The sequence below is a fragment of the Vicia villosa genome, linkage group LG2, assembly GCF_029867415.1.
Source record: "Vicia villosa cultivar HV-30 ecotype Madison, WI linkage group LG2, Vvil1.0, whole genome shotgun sequence".
NCBI classification, from domain to species: Eukaryota; Viridiplantae; Streptophyta; class Magnoliopsida; order Fabales; family Fabaceae; genus Vicia; species Vicia villosa.
This window is the reverse complement of record NC_081181.1, coordinates 148,525,922-148,548,230: the sequence shown is the minus strand read 5'-3', so window position 1 is coordinate 148,548,230 and position 22,309 is coordinate 148,525,922.

Genomic DNA, 22,309 nt, shown 5'->3' with positions numbered 1-22,309 from the left:
GAATATCACACAAACGAGCATCCGCTCGTAAAGCAAACAAAACCAACGGTACTGACCGAATGGTAGAAAAGCGGTCCCGCCATAGCCAAGGGGAGCAACTCAACCCAAGTCAACCAAGCATTAGACCTCGCGAAAATGATCGGGCCATAGACAAGAGGGCGGACCCCTCTCAGCAACCAAGCCGTCACGGATCGTAAAGGAAAACGGTGCGTGCGTACACCGAGCATCAACGTCGAGCAACGCGAGCTATAAGAAAGGCGGGGGTCCGGCTGCATGAACCCTTTTCCTGACATACTCGATAACAAGATCTTGTGCAGGTTCAGAAGCGAGCCACGCGTAACGTGCGCATACTGAACAGACTCGATGAGACTAGGCGGGGGTTGATTGCTAACCCTTTCCGCGTGCCTTCCATGAGGACTTAACGGAGTGCCATATAGGACTTATTACACCGTGACTCCCTGCCGCAAAGCACAAATATAAACACACCAACAAAAACAGAGCCTCTTTCGAGGGCTTGGCCAGATGCATGTCTAAGTCCTACTTCTCATGTTAAGGGATGATGCGAGAAAGCGATAAAGTACAGAAAGAAGTAAAAGGGAATAGGGAACGATACCAAACGGATAGCAAATCCGCAATGAGCTAGTAAGCGTAAGCAAAGAAGTCCTGAATACTTCACGTAATCTAACATCCATCAAAGCCAGGAGTCCAGCATAAGCGTCAAAGCGATGCAGTGTGAAAATAAATCACAACCGCTATGTGGTGCGTATCAAACACAACCACACAAGCAACCTGCAAGAGAAACACAAGCCAGACGATACAGGAATATACATCTCAATGAATGAGAGATCAGGTGAATCGCATCAGGCATAAGTTCGTGTCCCACAAATAAAGTGGAACACGATGCAAATCAATCGCACCGGAAGCGAATTCGTGTCCCACAAGTAAAGTGGAACACGAAGCAAGTCGAATCGCAATCGAAGGCTCTCTCGAAGTACCTCGCACATCTCAACAACCAAATCAGTAATAACAAGGAGGCACGCATCCGCCATAGAAAATAATAGAAATTAAATACTAAGTAAATTCTAAAACAAAATCTAACAAGAGAAAATTGTTTTCATGACATTTTCTCAAAGAGTTAGAACTAAACTATGTAACAAAACAATTAAATTCTAACAAGCAAAAGGAATCACATGTTTTCATTATCTGAAATCAATGCGAGAAATCTAATCAAACATAATATTTTTCATGGCATTTTATCAAAGAAATAAAACTAAACAATATAACAAAACCTTAAAATTCTAACAAGCAAAATATTACATATTTTTATTCATTTTTATCATACAAAAGTCTAACAAAATATTGATTTTATTACATTTTTATTACCTAAAATGATAGGAACAAACTATGTAAAAAAATCCTAAATCTAACATGAAATTTATGAGAGACAGTGGGGTTTAAGTCTGAAATCATGGTGTACATAGAAAGGATGAGGGCGCAGGGCCCAGAGTGAAGCCCAATGGCTTGTTTTTTTGTTCAGTTTTTGGCACAAATGAGAGTGTAGTGGGCTCAGGGGTGGTGTAAGGAGTATTTTCATGAGGGAAGCCCAAGCATTAGATCCACATCTTTCTCAGACTTTTGTTAATCAAAATTTACAGTCCATTATTGATTCAATTAATCCAATTGCTAATGTTAATTAATCCATTAAAAGTTCAGATTTAGTCCACTTTAAACATAAACAAAGGAATTAACGGATGGGAAAGGCTTAGGGTTACCATCAGTGACCACTCAACTTCAAAACGGCATTCTCCTTTCTCTTTTCTCGGAACGGTGACGACGGCGCAACGATGGCTTATCTTCTTCTCCGATCAAGCTTCTTCGCCGTCCTCGCTTCAAGATCTCTCTTCGTCTCGTGAATCAAATCGGAGCACCACACGTCTCTCTCCTTTCATCGCAAGCTCGCGCCGTGGTTTGTCTCGCTATCAATCGGAATCACTTCGACGGAGATTCGACCATCGAATGTTCACAAATCAAAAGAAGCGTGTGTTTGTATGTGCGCATTGTTTGTTGGAGAGATGCGATGAAGAGGAAGAACAGATGTAGATGACGATGATGAGAAGACCGGAGAATACGACTTCGATTGCTCAGGTGCGTTTTTGTGTTCTTCAACTCGTCTTCTTCGATTCAAACTCTTCTTCGCGCGCTTCCTCTTCTTTCTTTTTTGATTCTCTTCAATTCTTCCGTTATCTGCGATATTCTGAATTCTTGCAGTGATGATGCAAATTGAGTGAACTTGTTACTGATTGAAGAAACGGAGCGTAGGCTCGAAGTTGCGGTTTCGCAGCGATGATAATTGATGTGCATTGAAGATCTTTCACAGTGAAGAACGAACTGAAGGTTTGTATGAAGATGATTCAGTGATGACGTTCTTGAAGATTGTTGAATCTTGATAATGTTGAAACGTGACGATGCTGAGCGTGATGATGATGAAGGTCGATGAAGATTTGAGGATTTTAGATTCAAGGGATGAAGGTTGTGGCTCTGAGATGATGAAGATTATTCTGTTTTTTTCTGTTGTGATTTCTCCCAGAAATTGAGAGAGTGAAGGTCGGTTATGGAGGATGAAAATTCCATATGTTGTTTGTTGAAGATGGTGAAGAAGATTGCTTGAAGGTTGCTTTGGCCGAGATGGTGATTCAGAGATGATGTGGATTTAATTCGGTTCAGAGAGAAAGGGTCTCCCTAAAGTTTGTTACGATTTGTTAGAGGTTGTTACGTTTTTCCTCTGATTTTTCTATTCTGTTGTGTGTGTTTATTACGTTTTTTTTTCGGTTCCGTTTTTCTGTGAAGCTGTTTGTTATGAACCTCTCTTTTTTACTGATGCTGGTTGCGGTTCGGTCCCTTGTTTATGCAGGATTGAGGTTCGGTTTTTAAATTGTGCAAGGCAGCCGGGTTTTTTGTTAAGCTGCAAGTTTGGAGTAGTTAAATGACGATGAATCAAGACTTAGGATTTGGATTTTGGATGGTGTTGCTTTGGACTGTGATTGTAATTTAGATAGGAATTTTTGATGACTAATGGATGTTTCTTTTTGTAATGTATAACAAAAAAGAAATTTGGATATTTGAATTTTGTAAGTTTCATAAATGAACTTAAATCCGACACTTGACCATCTTCCTATTTCCATAAGAGCATTGCAACAAAAACACACTGAACCCATAATCCATGAAACGAATCATCCCTCAATAGCTTGTATTTGAAATAATTTTGAAAGATTGAGTCATGAAATGATACGCTTGAACTCAAAACAACCCCTGCTCATGAGTTCTCTTTTTCTTGAATGATGGACGGAACGTGGCACTTTAAAATGATGACAATTGTGGATGAAACTTTGAATAGAACTCATGAATCCTAGCTTGAATTAAATTTTTGATGAACAAAGATGTCTTGAATGAAATTTGAGAAATAGAATCGATTAGATCATCACGTCAAATTCATCCTTGAATCATTAGGATCTTATTCAATCACAATTCCTTTTAATTCAAACCAAACCACCAACAAATTGAACGTATAGCGGCGCCTTGAACACAATGCTCTCCTTAAGCTCATAACCTTGTACCATGACTCGTTCTTGCAATTCACCTCACAAACCTTTGACTTAATGATCTCGAACAATAGGAACTCTTTAATGTTTCTTGAATTTTGAATGACAAAATAAACGCCATCGATAACTTATAGCATAGAGAAAGAGGGCAAATTTTGGGGTGCAACAGCAACAAATCAAAGGGAGCTTGAAGAGTTTGAATTTCAGGTACATAATCACTTTCAACCACTATATAGTTTCAAAGTGTAATATATACACTCCTATAACATTGCAATATAATCCTTTTTTGTCAAGTCTTACTTTATGTCTTTATGTGTTTATACATTTTTCCATTTGCAATCTACTGCTAGCTACTGCACTGCTTCTGCTGCAAAAACAAACAGGGAAACTTCCATAGATGCATCTAAGGAAGGTGTTAATTTGAAAAATTATGGGTGTTTACCGTAGATGCATCTACGGAAAGGGGAATTTTAAAACCCTTCCATGGATATATCTACGGAACTTTCTGTGATAGAGTTTGTGTGGTCCATAGTCTCCAAAGGCTTCTATAAATTAGGAGTTTTTAGGTTTGCATTACAAACAAACACAAAAATGTCTCGCATTAGGCCAGATGGATGTCACCGAATATCAATGAAGCTTCCCGATCCTCAACCGGAATACCACATAAGGGATGGGCATGTCATTTTCTCTCCCGTCAAACCCCCCGCGCCGGAGTAGTTTTGGAATATCCAATCCTTCGACCAACTCAAGAGGACTATCATGTCTTTTTTAGAGGGGGAGTACAAACCCGGAGAAGAAATCAAAAGGATCTAGAGGCTTAGAACAAGTACCTCGTTTGCAACCGGAAAAACGAAACATTGGTGGGTTGAAGTGAAATTCGACATGGATTGCATTCAAATGATGCATGGATTAGATGACATTGTTTTAACCATTGTAATTTCTTAGATCTATTAGCTTTCTTAATTTTCTGTTTGAAATTTCGTTGTAATATAAATTAATCAATGAATCAATGCATGGGTCTTTTATGGTTCAAAATGCTTCTTTTCTTTTCTGTTTCCGTAGATGCTTCTTTTCATCTACGAAACAAAGTAAACGTAAAAAAAGGGTGCTTCCAGAGATCCATCTACGGTATATTTTGAAAATAATATTAGTTAGACATAATTAGTAGAATTAGAATCAAGATGATAAATCAATTTTTGACATACAATATTAAATATAATATTATTTAAATATAATTAAAAATAAGACGATAAATTTCAAGTATTACCTCTCTCTCCCTCTCTCATTCTCTCCCAACAATCTCCTCCCTCCATCAACTATATCTCTCTTTCCCTCCCTTTCCACTCTCTATCAACTCTCTTTCTCTCTCCCCTAACCCTCTCTCTATCTCTTTCTTCAACTCTCCCCTTACCTTTCTCTCTCCCTGAACTGTCTCCCCCCTCAACTCTCTCTTTCTCCCTCTTCCTCTCCCCTTCAACTCTCTCTCTCTCTCTGTAGCGGTGAAATTGGTGAGACTAAAGTCATTGAATAGACTTAGCCCATTTTATTTTAAATAGAGTCGCCACTGCGCTTTGTTGTTTCCAAAAAGAATTGGCGAAAGAGCGAATAAAACCCACAAAAGTTTTTAAAATCAAAACTAATAAACTTATCAGAGGTTTGGGTAATGGGGTTTATTATACAAGGGGATGGTTTTAAGCACCCCTCATATCCATGGTACTCCATGGGAACCTCTTTGTCTATGTTATTATCTTTGTTTGTACATGCATTTTGAAAATCATATGTGAAAAACTTGTTTGAAATAGAGGGTGGGGATGGGAAGAGAAGAGAAGTTTTTGAAAGTGAGCTCGATAAGACATCGCATCTTAGGCCTACATACCCCTTAAGTGAAATAAGGAAGTCATAGCTTTTGTAGTTCCTCTTAAAAGGAAAAGGGGGCCAAAGTGGCCAAAATCTTTTTGGTTGTGAGCTTTAAAATACTCACAAGTTTTTTTTAAAAGAGGGTTAAGCTTTAAAATACTTAACAAGTTTAAAAAAAGGGAGATTAGGCTTGAAAATACCTAATAAGTATAAAATGTTAAGTTTTAAAATACTTAACTATTTTAAAACAAAAAGGGACCATGCTTTAAAATACAAGTTCAATGGGTTAGGAGAAGTTTCACCGGGAATAATTCTTCTCTTAACATCAAGGTTTTAAAATAAAAGACCTAGCTTTAACAATACAAAGGTCAATGGACTAAGAATAGTTTCACCGGGAATAATTCTATTCTTTAGCACTAAGGTTTAAAAAAGGGCTTGGTTAAGCTTTAACAATACTAAACCATAAAATAAGTGAAAAGCTTTAACAATACTTGACACAAAAATAAAAGAGATTGGAAAAGAGTTTGAGTACCTTTGACAACTTAGTTAATACCATTCCCATCCTCTGAAAATGGAGATCAATCTCTTGCTTAGAGGTGTTTCAGAATCATGCAAATGATCTGGGTAGCTTCAATACCTTCCAATGAAGCAATCTGGGCATTTAGATTCCTTTGAAAATCCCTGCAACTCCAAACACGATTTCACCTACAACAAGAAAAGGTTATGTCTGGAACTTGAGGTTACAAGTGTTACAGATCAAGATTAAGCATCTGAATAGCTTCCATATACAATATAGAAGGTATTTGAATCAAAAGGCCTCAAAATGCACGAGCAAAATTAAAGATGGCAAGTTATGGTTCAATGAGCTTTTTTAATGGTGGTGAGATGGTGAATTTCTGTTTGATGAGTTTGGTAAGTGTTTAGAGGTTATGGATAACTTCTATATGATTAATAGAAGCTATTGGAAAGGTTAATTTGATTTGAAAGTGTTTGGTTTGGATTTTGGCTAGTGATGAGCTTAAATGAAGCTTTAATGGAGGTAAAAATGGGATTTTTGGTTAAGGGAACTTTGAGAGGTTAAGGAAGGTATGTACACATTCTAAATGATGTTTATAAGTTTTCTAAACCTTTGGTTGACACCCATAACTTGTGGAACTCAAAATCACTATGAAAATGCAAAGATTGGAAAATGGGAATTTCAAGTAAGGTCTTGGAGAATTCTGGTGTATTTGATGCAATGGCCAATTCTCTCTATTTATAGGCAAGGATTAGGGTTTGTGGAGGGGAAAAATTCATAAGTTTGAAGCTCACATGTGACCCTTGTACCACCTTGCTTATTTGTGAAGTTATGTGAAAATTGGAGTTCTAATGGAAAGGTACAAGTTCAAGCATGCTTCCATGACTTTATTCTAAGTTTGGAGAGGTTGCTTGTGATGTTTAATTTACTTTTGATGAAGAGGAGACATGCAAGAGGCTCAAGGAGAGTGGAATTTGTTCATAAAGCCTCTTTATCAAAATGGAAGTGTGATCTTTATGCCATTAATGGAATGATCACTTGGATAATGTCTTAACCACTTGGATTATAGCTCAAAAGCAAGTGTAATCTTCTGATTATGGTGCTTTGAACAAGTTACATGATCTGCGAGAAAGGAATCTTTGCATTTGAAATGGTTTTGGTTCATAACTTATTCATCTTCATTCTTGAATTCAAGTGTTCATGGTGCCTTCTTCACAAAATCATAACTCTTGGATGGAACCATGGATTTTCATGCTACTTATCTCTTTGGAAATCCCTTGCTACATACTTCAATTCACTTGTTGAAAGTTTCCTCAAACTCTTTTTGGATCATGGAGAAAAAAGGCCATAAAGTTAAGAAAAAACTAGGTGAAAACACTTATAAATTTTCTAAGTTTTTTGAACATAAACCTTCTTAATCCAAAATCTCTCAAAATAATCACTTTTAGCCAAGAGTTGCATTGTGATAAGTTTTTTTTGCCAAGATTTACAACTTTCATGTTTGGAGATTTTTGAGTTTGTAGGAAAATTTTGGAGTTCCCAAAATTAGGTCAAAATTCACTTAAAACCCTAATTTTGACTTTTGTTGACTTTTTGATTCTTGATGAATTCTTTGAATTTTATTTGATCAAATGTCTTAAATATCCATATGATGATGATTTGGATCCTTAAAAGTCCATAGTTGACCATTTTTCTCAAAAGTCAAAGGTTGACTTGCACAATTGACTTTTTCCAGATGAACTGCAGTATTGTGATTTCCAAATGAATCAAGCTCTCTTCTTCAAATGAATGATATGAATGGACTATAATGTTGATTTGGATGCCCTTGAATCATGGTTTGAGTCTTGGAACCATGTCCTGATTAAAAGGCAACCCTCTAGTGGAATTAGGTCAAAAACCCTAATTGAAGCCTCTGGTGAACTTGGAGTTGACTGATCTTCCACTGAGCCATCTTGGGACTTTGATATTTATTAGAGAATCCTTTGAATCATAGAAGAATGTTGAATTTCCTTGTGGGTCTCAAAACCCTAATTTGCTCAGTTTCTTCTTAATCAGTCTCCTGTCTTGTTACTGTTAGAACAAGATTTGTTCTGATCAATTATCTTAGTTTTGATGATAACAATAATATGAATTTTGCTTAAGATTATATGGTACTCTAATCCAATGCAATTTCCTTTTCAGGAAATATATAAAGAGTACGCATAATTCAGCGCTCAGAAGCTTTGTCTCAAAGGGTTCAGCATGCAACATCAGAACATGGTCTGGCAAGACATCAGAAGATGGTCGAAGCAGAATCAGAACATGGGTCTATGGAAGCATCAGAAGAACAAGAGAACAGAAGCACTGAAGTTCTGATGGTATCACGCTCAGAAGCACTTCAAGGTCAGAAGATCAGAAGATGCTTTGCACCAAGCTGTTTGACTCTGATGATATTCAAACGTTGTATTCACAAACATCAGATCAGAAGGAAGTACAAGTGGCAAGCTACGCTGACTGACAAAAGGAACGTTAAAAGCTACTAAAGGCTACGTCAGTAGACACAGCGTGAACAAGGCTCGAGGTAGTTGACAAAAGCGTATAACATTAAATGCGATGCTGTACGGAACACGCAAAGCATTAAATGCACTCAACGGTCATCTTCTCCAACGCCTATAAATATGAAGTTCTGATGAGAAGCAAGGTTAACGATTCTGCACCAAAACAACTCATATTAAACTTGCTGAAACGCTGTTCAAATTCAAAGCTCAGAATCTTCATCTTCATCAAAGCTCACTACATTGCTGTTGTAATATATTAGTGAGATTAAGCTTAAACGTTAAGAGAAATATCACATTTTGTGATTATCGCTTTTAAGAAGCAATTGTAATACTCTTAGAATTGATTACATTAAGTTGTAAGGAACTAGAGTGATCGTGTGGATCAGAATACTCTAGGAAGTCTTAGAGGTTATCTAAGCAGGTTGTAACTAGAGTGATCGTGTGGATCAGTAGACTCTAGAAAAGTCTTAGAGGGTATCTAAGCAGTTGTTCCTGGAGTGATCAGTGTGTGATCAGAAGACTCTGGAAGACTTAGTTGCTGACTAAGTGGAAAACCATTGTAATCCGTGCGATTAGTGGATTAAATCCTCAGTTGAGGTAAATCATCTCTGCGGGGGTGGACTGGAGTAGTTTAGTTAACAACGAACCAGGATAAAAATAACTGTGCAATTTATTTTTATCTGTCAAGTTTTTAAAGCTACACTTATTCAAACCCCCCCTTTCTAAGTGTTTTTCTATCCTTCAATTGGCATCAGAGCGCCGGTTCTAAGGTGCAAGCACTTAACCGTGTTTAGAAAAGATTCAGGAAGAGAAAAACGCTTCAGTAAAAGATGGTTGATGAAAGTGAAAAGTCTACACCTGCATCTACATCTGGCTCTGCTGAGCAATACAACGGTAACAATGGTTATACTAGACCGCCGGTATTTGATGGTGAAAACTTTGAATACTGGAAAGATAAACTGGAAAGTTACTTTCTTGGTCTAGATGGTGATCTATGGGATCTTCTGATGGATGGTTACAAACATCCAGTAAATGCCAGAGGCGTAAAGCTGACAAGGCAAGAAATGAATGATGATCAGAAAAAGCTTTTCAGGAATCATCATAAATGCAGAACTGTTTTGCTGAATGCTATCTCTCATGCTGAGTATGAGAAGATATCTAACAGGGAAACGGCCTATGACATATATGAGTCCTTGAAAATGACTCATGAAGGAAATGCTCAAGTCAAGGAGACTAAAGCTCTAGCTTTAATCCAGAAGTATGAAGCCTTCAAGATGGAGGATGATGAAGACATTGAAAAGATGTTTTCAAGATTTCAAACTCTTACTGCTGGATTGAGAGTTCTTGACAAGGGATACACCAAGGCTGATCACGTAAAGAAGATCATCAGAAGCTTACCCAGAAGATGGGGTCCTATGGTGACTGCATTCAAGATTGCAAAGAATCTGAATGAAGTTTCTCTGGAAGAGCTTATCAGTGCCTTGAGAAGTCATGAAATAGAGCTGGACGCAAATGAGCCTCAAAAGAAAGGTAAGTCTATTGCATTAAAATCCAATATCAAGAAATGCACTAACGCTTTTCAGGCTAGAGAAGAAGATCCTGAAGAATCAGAATCTGAAGAAGAAGATGAACTGTCTTTGATCTCCAGAAGGCTAAATCAACTCTGGAAGACCAAGCAAAGGAAGTTCAGAGGCTTCAGAAGTTCAAAGAAATTTGAACGTGGAGAATCTTCTGATGACAGAAGATTTGACAAGAAGAAGGTCATGTGCTATGAATGCAATGAGCCTGGACATTTCAAGAATGAATGTCCAAATCTTCAGAAGGAAAATCCCAAAAAGAAGTTTCACAAGAAGAAAGGTCTTATGGCAACCTGGGATGAGTCAGAAGATGATTCAGACTCTGAAGATGAGCAGGCTAACAATGCGCTGATGGCGACAGAAGATGACGGATCAGAATCTACATCAGAATCAGATTCTGAAGAGGTATTTTCTGAACTTACTAGAGATGAGTTAGTTTCCGGTCTAACTGAACTTCTGGAACTCAAGTCTCAGATTAGTCTCAAATACAAAAAGCTGAAAAAGCTATTTGAATTTGAAACAAAGAAGCTTGAGTTGGAGAATTCTGAATTAAAAGAAAAACTTTTAAAATTATCCAATAATGTTGGATCTCCTTCTGATTCAGAAAAATCCACTCCTAGTCTAAACCATATTCTGAAAGAATATGATTTAAGTTTCAGGAAGTTCTTATCTAGAAGTATTGGCAGAAGTCAGCTAGCTTCTATGATATATGCTGTGTCTGAAAACAAAAGAGTTGGCATTGGTTTTGAGGGTGAAACCCCATACAAACTTGAACCTGTTGATGAAATGAAATTCACATACAAGCCATTGTATGATCAGTTCAAGTATGGCCACTCCCATGATATTAGGCACACTTCACAGGCTCAAAGTTTTCACATAACACACACCAAAAAGCATGTGACACAACCTAGGAAATATCATGAAACTCACATTAAAAATTATCATGCTGTTCCTCCTATTGCTTACAATGTTAAACCCAAGTTCAATCAGAACTTGAGAAAATCTAACAAGAAAGGACCCAATAAAATGTGGGTACCTAAGGATAAGATTATTCCTATTGCAGATATCCTTGACTGCAAAAAGGACAAAGCACAACATGTCATGGTACCTGGACTCTGGATGCTCACGACACATGACAGGAAGAAGGTCTATGTTCCAAGACCTGGTGCTTAAGTCTGGAGGAGAAGTCAAGTTTGGAGGAGATCAGAAGGGCAAGATAATTGGCTCTGGAACTATAAAGTCTGGTAACTCTCCTTCCATTTCTAATGTACTTCTTGTAGAAGGATTAACACATAACCTCTTATCTATCAGTCAATTGAGTGACAATGGTTATGATATAATCTTTAATCAAGAGTCTTGCAAGGCTGTAAATCAGAAGGATGGCTCAATCCTATTTACAGGCAAGAGGAAGAACAACATTTATAAGACAGATCTGCAAGATCTTATGAGTCAGAAGGTGACTTGTCTTATGTCTGTTTCTGAAGAGCAGTGGGTCTGGCACAGAAGATTAGGTCATGCTAGTTTGAGAAAGATTTCTCAGATTAACAAACTGAATCTGGTCAGAGGACTCCCTAATCTGAAATTCAAATCGGATGCTCTTTGTGAAGCATGTCAGAAGGGCAAGTTCTCCAAACCTGCATTCAAGTCCAAGAATGTTGTCTCTACCTCAAGGCCATTAGAACTCTTGCACATTGATCTGTTTGGCCCAGTCAAAACAGCATCTGTCAGAGGGAAGAAATATGGATTAGTCATCGTAGATGATTATAGCCGCTGGACATGGGTAAAATTCTTGAAACACAAGGATGAGACTCATTCAGTGTTCTTTGATTTCTGCATTCAGATTCAATCTGAAAAAGAGTGTAAAATCATAAAGGTCAGAAGTGATCATGGTGGTGAATTTGAGAACAGATCCTTTGAAGAATTCTTCAAAGAAAATGGTATTGCCCATGATTTCTCTTGTCCTAGAACTCCACAGCAAAATGGAGTTGTTGAACGAAAGAATAGGACTCTGCAAGAAATGGCCAGAACCATGATCAATGAAACCAATATGGCTAAGCATTTCTGGGCAGAAGCAATAAACACTGCATGCTATATTCAGAATAGAATCTCTATCAGACCTATTCTAAATAAGACTCCCTATGAATTGTGGAAGAATAGAAAGCCCAACATTTCATATTTCCATCCTTTTGGATGTGTATGCTTTATTCTGAACACTAAAGATCATCTTGGTAAGTTTGATTCCAAAGCACAAAAATGTTTCCTTCTTGGATATTCTGAACGCTCAAAAGGCTACAGAGTATACAATACTGAAACATTGATTGTAGAAGAATCAATCAATATCAGGTTTGATGATAAGCTTGGTTCTGAAAAACCAAAGCAGTTTGATAATTTTGCAGATTGTGATATTGATATATCAGAAGTTGTTGAGCCAAGAAGCAACGCATCAGAAGCAGAGCTTCTCAGAAGCAAAGAATCTGAAGATCAAGTATCAGCTTCTCTGGAGAATCTAAGCATTTCTGAAGAACCATCTGTCAGAAGATCATCCAGACTCATCTCTGGTCATTCAGAAGATGTCATTCTTGGAAAGAAGGATGATCCAATCAGAACAAGAGCATTCCTTAAGAACAATGCAGATTGTCAATTAGGTCTTGTATCTTTGATCGAGCCAACTTCTGTTGATCATGCTCTAGAAGATCCAGACTGGATAATTGCTATGCAAGAAGAACTAAATCAGTTTACAAGGAATGATGTTTGGGATCTTGTTCCTAGACCAGATGGATTCAATATAATCGGTACAAAATGGGTCTTCAGAAACAAGCTCAGTGAGAAAGGTGAAGTGGTAAGGAACAAAGCCAGACTGGTGGCTCAGGGTTATAGTCAGCAAGAAGGGATTGACTATACAGAAACCTTTGCACCAGTGGCCAGGTTAGAATCTATTCGTCTACTAATTTCATTTGCCACTCAACATAACATCACTCTCTATCAGATGGATGTTAAGAGTGCCTTCTTAAATGGTTATATAGATGAAGAAGTTTATGTCCATCAACCTCCTGGTTTTGAAGACTCTATGTCTCCAAATCATGTTTTTAAACTTAAGAAATCATTGTATGGATTGAAACAGGCTCCCAGAGCTTGGTATGAACGCTTAAGTTCTTTCCTTCTGTATAATGGTTTCACTAGAGGAAAAGTGGACACTACTCTCTTTTGTAAAACCTTTAAAAGGGATATTTTAATTTGTCAAATATATGTAGATGATATTATTTTTGGAACATCTAATGCTACACTTGGAAAGGAGTTTGCTGAGTCTATGCAGGCTGAGTTTGAAATGAGCATGATGGGAGAACTCAAGTATTTCCTTGGAATACAAATAAATCAAACATCAGAAGGAACGTATGTTCACCAAACCAAGTATGTGAAGGAACTTCTGAAGAAGTTTAATCTTCTAGACTGCAAAGAAGCCAAAACTCCTATGCATCCAACATGCATCCTAGGTAAGGATGAGGTAAGTAAGAAGGTAGATCAGAAGTTATACAGAGGTATGATTGGATCTCTTCTATATCTGACTGCTTCTAGACCTGACATTCTGTTCAGTGTTTGTTTGTGTGCTAGATTCCAATCAGATCCTAGAGAATCTCATTTAACTGCTGTTAAGAGAATTCTAAGGTATCTGAAAGGTACTACTAATGTTGGCTTAGTTTACAGAAAATCTAAAGAATACAACTTAGTAGGATTCTGCGATGCTGACTATGCTGGAGACAGAATTGAAAGAAAAAGTACTTCAGGAAGTTGCCAATTTCTTGGAAGTCATTTGATCTCTTGGTATAGCAAGAAGCAAGCAACTATTGCTCTATCAACAACAGAAGCAGAATATGTTGCTGCTGCTGGTTGTAGTACACAGATGCTCTGGATGAAGAGTCAGTTGGAAGACTATCAGATATTTGAGAGTAACATTCCTATATTCTGTGATAATACTTCTGCTATATGTTTATCTAAGAATCCCATTCTTCATTCAAAAGCTAAACATATTGAGATCAAACATCATTTCATAAGGGACTATGTTCAGAAGGGTGTTATATCTTTAAACTTTGTTGATACAGACCATCAATGGGCTGATATCTTTACAAAACCCCTGGCTGAAGATAGGTTTAAGTTCATTCTGAAGAACATCAGTATGGATTTATGCCCAGAATGAGAAGATGAGAAGTTCTTATGTATGAGTATCTTCTGAAATGAAAATGGACTATTTTTTTTAATCAGAAGTTCTGATCGAAATCTTTTAGAAATTATGATTCGGTTATTACTAACGTTTCATTGTCTAAGTTGATTCAGAACCTCTTTTAAAGCAAAACAGCTGTAACGTTTTATCTCGGGATGGTAAACCTGTCGTTACTATTCATGAATAAGCGCGCGTGCAGTTGAAGGGACGCCGACCATAGGTAACTGTGCTAGTCACCTCATTTGTCTTTATTATCTCTCCTCATGTCACGTAACATTAAATGCTATTCATCATTCGTTTCATTTTATTTTCTTTTAAATACTCTTCAAACACTTCTCCTTCCCCCTCATACTTTCTCCATTCACTCTATCTTTTTGCATTCATATCAAACCCTAGCCGTTCATCATCTGCAAATCCATCATGAACTCTTCATCAAGCCCAGGAAATCATGAAAATGATCAAAACAACAAGAGAAAAGCTGTTGAAACATCTCCTTCCAAACCCAAAAAGATAAAAATCACCTATGATCCTCTCAAGGTGAATCCATTCGAAGCAATGTTATCTGGAAACTATTCTAGACGTGTGTTTCATCCCCCTGGTGAAAGCCCTCCATCATCTCCATCTTCTTCCTCACCTTTCTACCTTCAAGACTCAACTTCCTCCTCATCTAACCCTTCCTCTCCCTCAACCCATTCCAAAGAAGTCTCCTCATCTTCACCTGCTGAGAATGTTTTCCTTGTTGCATCTGCTTGTTAAACATAGGAACCTTTTGTAATATCTTTTGATTATCAATGAAAAGTTTCTTTGTTTTTACATTCCAGTGTTTTTATTTGTCTCTTGCTTTGCATCTGAATCTTTTGACATATTCTTTTTGATGTTATGACAAAAAGGGGGAGAAGATAAATGATAAATGATTCGATTAATCTATCAGTTGCTGGGTAAAGCTCCCACATTTTCTAACAAGAACTGCAAGTTCTATATGGTTTAAGTGTTTTGCAGGCATAAAGAAGTGAAGAGAATCTTCAAAGCAAACACAAGAAGCAAAACCATGGAAACTGAAGCAAGCCGAGTGCTGTCAAGCTTCAGAGATCAGAAGCAAGAAAGTAGAATGAATCAGAAGCACTAATAATAGAATTTGATCCATATTTGTCTATTTGTTCTGACAAAATTCTATTTGCTCTGATACATTATTTTAGCCTATATGGCTCTGATACATATTATGTGTTCAAATATACATTTTATGTTCTGACTCGTTCATGCTGACTTTTGTCGTTTAGTTTTTGTTCTGTAACATTTCAGGATGTAGAGATGCTCTGATGATGCTCTGGTACATTCAACAATGTTCTGATACAAATCTAGCATGAAGTGATGTTGGTAGAAATTCAAAGCTCTGAAGCTATCCGAGGGAAGCAGAAATTCAAAGCTGTGAATGTTCTAAAGATCCAGAAAACTCAAGTTCTGAAGCTGTCCTAGATGGAAGCAGAAATCAGAAGCTGTGAATGTTCTGAAGATCAAAGAAATTCAAGTTCTGAAGCTGTCCTGAATGGAAGCAGAAATCAGAAGCTGTGAATGTTCAGAAGATCAAAGAAATTCAAGTTCTGAAGCTGTCCTAGATGGAAGCAGGAATCAGAAGCTGTGAGTGTTCTAGGGATCTAAAGAAATTCTAGTTCTGAAGCTGTCCTATGGAAGCAGAAGTCAGAAGCTATGAATTCTCTGAAGACAAAAGCTTATATGATCGTCTCTACCGAAATAATCAGGGAAGTCTTTTATTAAAGTTCTTCGAGTATTTATTTCAGGGGGAGATTATTTATCTCAGGGGGAGATTGTTAATCTCAGGGGGAGACATATTCATATGCTTATGCTATAGCTGTGTAATTTGTCTTTTGCCGTCTCTTCTTTCTGATCGCAAATTCATATCATTTATATATGTTTTTGTCATCATCAAAAAGGAGGAGATTGTTAGAACAAGATTTGTTCTGATCAATTATCTTAGTTTTGATGATAACAATAATATGAATTTTGCTTAAGATTATATGGTACTCTAATCCAATGCAATTTCCTTTTCAGGAAATATATAAAGAGTACGCATAATTCAGCGCTCAGAAGCTTTGTCTCAAAGGGTTCAGCATGCAACATCAGAACATGGTCTAGCAAGACATCAGAAGATGGTCGAAGCAGAATCAGAACATGGGTCTATGGAAGCATCAGAAGAACAAGAGAACAGAAGCACTGAAGTTCTGATGGTATCACGCTCAGAAGCACTTCAAGGTCAGAAGATCAGAAGATGCTTTGCACCAAGCTGTTTGACTCTGATGATATTCAAACGTTGTATTCACAAACATCAGATCAGAAGGAAGTACAAGTGGCAAGCTACGCTGACTGACAAAAGGAACGTTAAAAGCTACTAAAGGCTACGTCAGTAGATACAGCGTGAACAAGGCTCGAGGTAGTTGACAAAAGCGTATAACATTAAATGCGATGCTGTACGGAACACGCAAAGCATTAAATGCACTCAACGGTCATCTTCTCCAACGCCTATAAATATGAAGTTCTGATGAGAAGCAAGGTTAACGATTCTGCACCAAAACAACTCATATTACACTTGCTGAAACGCTGTTCAAATTCAAAGCTCAGAATCTTCATCTTCATCAAAGCTCACTACATTGCTGTTGTAATATATTAGTGAGATTAAGCTTAAACGTTAAGAGAAATATCACAGTTTGTGATTATCGCTTTTAAGAAGCAATTGTAATACTCTTAGAATTGATTACATTAAGTTGTAAGGAACTAGAGTGATCGTGTGGATCAGAATACTCTAGGAAGTCTTAGAGGTTATCTAAGCAGGTTGTAACTAGAGTGATCGTGTGGATCAGTAGACTCTAGAAAAGTCTTAGAGGGTATCTAAGCAGTTGTTCCTGGAGTGATCAGTGTGTGATCAGAAGACTCTGGAAGACTTAGTTGCTGACTAAGTGGAAAACCATTGTAATCCGTGCGATTAGTGGATTAAATCCTCAGTTGAGGTAAATCATCTCTGCGGGGGTGGACTGGAGTAGTTTAGTTAACAACGAACCAGGATAAAAATAACTGTGCAATTTATTTTTATCTGTCAAGTTTTTAAAGCTACACTTATTCAAACCCCCCCTTTCTAAGTGTTTTTCTATCCTTCAGTTACGAATCCATATCATATTATAATTCACTCAAATTTTAATTTTATTTTAAAACAAATAAAATTAAAATATAAGATGAAATTGAGTAAGCAAATGATGGACACGTACTCAATCAAATTCTAAAGTATAATATACAAAATTATTCACCAAAACTTAAATAAAGATAAAAAGAATTAAACCAATATATAATGGTCAATAAAATTTAATTGAGAGGAAATGTCTATTCAGTAGATATGACTATCACTATCAATCTACCGTGAACAAATGAATTCAATAAGTGATAACAATTTTAAGGAGAGGAAATGTCTATTCAGTAGATATCCATTATCTACATATTGCTAAGAAATTGACCAAACTGACAAAATTATCTACATATTACTAAGAAATTGACCACACTGACAAAATGACCCTTCTTATTAAAATCTACATATTATTAAGAAATTGACCAAACTGACAAAATTACCCTTCTTATTAAAAAATATTACACTACAAATTGGACAAAATAGTAATTAACAAATTCACTCTATCACTTTTCTATTGTCCAATGAAAATGAAGACTTTTGCCATATGTCAATTGCAATATTTAGCATTCAACTTTTTCTCCCCAACACACATCTTCTCTCTCTTATTTCAAATTTCAAATTTCTTTCACATTTCATTTTCCCACACTTTCTTACTTTCATTTTAATTTTTCTCCATTTACTTATTATCACAAAAATTATAATCTATTTTTTAATTTTAATAAAATTAAATATTTATTTATCTTACGGGTCACAATCAGCACAATATTTAATTTATTTTAATTGATCATTATACACTTTCTCTATCTTAATTAAAATTTAAAATTTCTCTCACATTTTTTTTCACACTTTCTTACTTTCTTTTTTAATTTTTTTCTCTATTTATTTATTACTCCTAAAAATATCTATTTTTTAATTTTAATAAAATTAAAAATTTTGTTTTATCACGGATCACTATCAACACAATATCTATTTTATTTTAATCAATCATTTTCTTTATTTGAGTGATAATATCTTCTTTTTTTTTTAATTTTCTCCATCTCAAATTTTTTTATGATTATTTAATGCAATTAAATTTATATGATTATTGTTCATTTTATATTTGTATTTAAATATATTTTATACTGCATCAAAGTTTTTTTTTATTTCACGGGTCATTATCAATACAATATCTATTTTATTTAAATCAACAACTACTATTAATTGAGATAATTTTTATTTTTAAATGTTAAAATTTCATTTTTTTCTCCAAGTTACAGTTTTTTATATATAATTATTTAATATAATTGAATTTATATGATTTTTTCATTTATAATTAAACAATTCATTTTAGATTAATATGTATCTAATTAAATTTTATACAATATCAAATAAATTTATCCGTGCGGAAGCACGGGTATCTTACTAGTGAGTATCACTACCAATCTACCGTGAACAAATGAATTCAATAAATGACAACGATTTTAAGGAAAAGTCAATAAATGACAACGATTTTAAGGAAAAGAGAGGTGAAGTAATAGATAAAATCCCACCAACTATCCCAACTTGCCTCTACATGGTCATGCATCATTTTTTTCTTTCTTTCAAAATTGTTCTTCCTCTATGAAATTTTCTCATTCTATCATCACATACCCTCATTTTTTGAAGTGGTGTGTATTAATTTTTTTCAAGATATGACTCGGTTATATATGTTGTATATTTTAATAATAGTAACCGTCCATCTTCTATTTTGATTGAATAACCGTGCATAATTTGTAATAGAATGTAAGTTATGTTTTCTTTTGGTAACCGCAACTTTATTGGTAGAGATGTATTGGTATATATTATTTATTTAGAAAATAGAAAATGAAGAGTACGTTAGGAAAAAAAATAGGTCAGTCCAACACCAAGAATTCTTTTATACATAGGTATAGATATATAGGTATATATAAAGTCGCTGTTTAAATGACTAGATGTATTATTTTTCAAAAATTGACGGGATGTATTATTGCTGCAGAAATTCTACATGCGAGGAGGTTTTCAATCCCTATATTTGGCACGTCAATATTGATTAACACTTACTATCGGTTTAAAAGAATGATGTGGACAAAAAAAATAACACTATGGTACCCTTGAGTTTAGATGAGTACCAGTACCCTCAACCAATTAAATGCTATAATTTAATGTTATGTCACTTATTTATTTTAATTTAATTTAATAGTAAAGACCCATTTTAGTCCCTCACAAAAACTGCAGAGGTCGTATTAGTCCTGAAAAAAAAAAGTTTCTATTGAATCCCTTACAAAATTTAACCGAGCCATATTAGTCCCTCTAGTAATATTTTTTTCAAATCAGTTTTTTTCTTACTTTTGAACTATGACTGGACTGCTAGTGAAGATCCATTTTAGTCCCTCACAAAAAAGAGAGAGTATAAATCAGTCCCTGAGAAAAAAGTCCCTATTTAATCCCATACGAAATTTAAAATTTAACTGAGCCATGTTAGTCCCTCTTTTAATATTATTTTCAAATAATTTTTTTCCTATTTTTAAACCATGATTGAACTTGACAAGATAAACCTTCTTTCAGAAATTGAGTACGGGTCAGAGGTTGAGTTCCTTTGCACATGGTCTTCGGAGTCTGGGTTTCCATCCGAAGCTGGGTTACCTAGTTGTGAGACATCAGAATCTTATCATTCAGGATTTGAGTCATTAGATTCTGAACTTTCAACCAATTTTCTTCCGACATATCATGTGTATTATTTTCGCTACAAGTATTATTTACAAAAGTAAAAAATTATTCTAAAGCATCCTAGTAGCATAACTAAACCTTCCTAAAAAAATCATTAACAACTGAAACAATAACAACACCTAATACACAAGAATACATAACAAGAAAAGCCATAGTCACCCACCCATAAGTCTGATAATAATCCCAACAAAGAAAACAACGTTGTGGTATCGCGATAATTTATCTACAATCCCTTCACAAATAATTTAAAATCATCATTCGTAAAATATGAGTCCAGTCACAGTTTATAAATAAGAAAAGTCGATTTAAAAATACTAAAAGAGGGACTAACATGGCTTGATTAAATTTTGTAAGCGATTGAATAGAGACCTTTTTCTCAGGGACTAATTTGGACTCTCTTATTTTTGTGAGGGACTAAAATGGGTCTTCATTGGCAGTCAAGTCACGGTTCAAAAGTAAGAAAAAAACCGGTTTGAAAAGAATATTAGTATAGGGACTAACATGACTCGGTTAAATTTTGTAAGAGATTTAATTGGGACTTTTATTTTCTCAGGGACTAATCTGACCTCTGCAGTTTTTGTTAAGGACTAAAATCGACATTCACTTTTAATTTAAAATAAATTAACATTTAATAACAGTTTACACTGTACCCAACTTGAATTTATTGGTACAAAGAATTTACCAAAAAGTAATAGTTAATAAATTTGATTATAATTTTTTTAATGTTAAAACCTATTTAAATAAGAGAATAAGTGATTTTGTAAAATTGTAAAAGTATTTTACACGGTCAGTAAATTTTTATAAATTATTAATTTTATTTTAATCATATATAAAATATTATTGAGTTAAATAAGTTTTTAATTCATATAATATGGCAACTTTCAATTTTAGTCCTTGCAAAAATTTTATTCAAACAATGGTTCTCGCAATATTTTTCGTCCATATTTTTAGTCCTCCCGTTAAATTTTACTAACGGAGGCTTACGTGGCACGTCACGCGTAACGCCACATCAATTAAAGTCAATACTAATTTAAAATAGATATATTGTGGGGGTTTTAAAATCCCTTTAAATAACTTTAAAAACAAAAAATTTACAATAGCAATTAATCAAACGCGTTACGCGTGGCGTGCCACGTAAGTCTCCGTTAGTGAAATTTAACGGGAGGGACTAAAAATAGAGACAAAAAATATTGCGAGGACCGTTGTTTGAAGAAAATTTTTGCAAAAACTAAAATCGAAAGTTGTCATATTTATAAGGATTAAAAACTTATTTAACCCAATAGGGATGTTTTACACTAACAAAATATAACAATCAGTCTCCTTAAATATTCTTAAATATTTTAAAGACCCAGCTATAATAATTAAGGTGAAGACATATATGATATATGATTCCACTTTTTATTATAATGTATTTTAAAATAAATTTAGAATATAAAATCTAATTATATCAAAGAAGAGTTACGTGAGAAACAAATTTGAATTGTCATTCATTACCGGTTAGGATTTTGATATGACGGCAGGTAGCCAAGACGACGGCCGAAGCGACGCTTCTTCTTCTTCTTCTCAGTCACTGACAACCTCAACAGTACCACATCTCCCGTTGTTGGATGTGGTATCAGATATACTGTGTAGACTCCCTGTGAAACACCTCCTTCAACTCTCTTGTGTCTGCAAATCATGAAATTCTCTTATCTTTTTCTATTCCAATTTCGCCAGGAAGCAACTCAGTTTATGTTGAGAGTTTGATACTTCCTTTGTAGAAGTTGTTGTGCATCTTATTATTTATTTTAGGTATAATATGATTACTACTGACTTCATGGGTTAATGCTAGCATGGTTTTAAATTGCGGATGCGGTTGCCTCCGCAACCGCATCGGGCCGCAATTGCGGTGTGATTTTAAAATCTCGCCTCCGGATGTATTCGGAACCCCATCGGACAATTTTCATCATGTTTTTTTAAGTATTTTAATCAAAAATCAATATATTAGATTTCTAAAACTCAATTTACTTTTTATATAATGAAAAAACATAACATTAAGTGTTTTTCAATATAATATTTCAAACACTTCCTTTAAAAAATTCACGCCGCAACG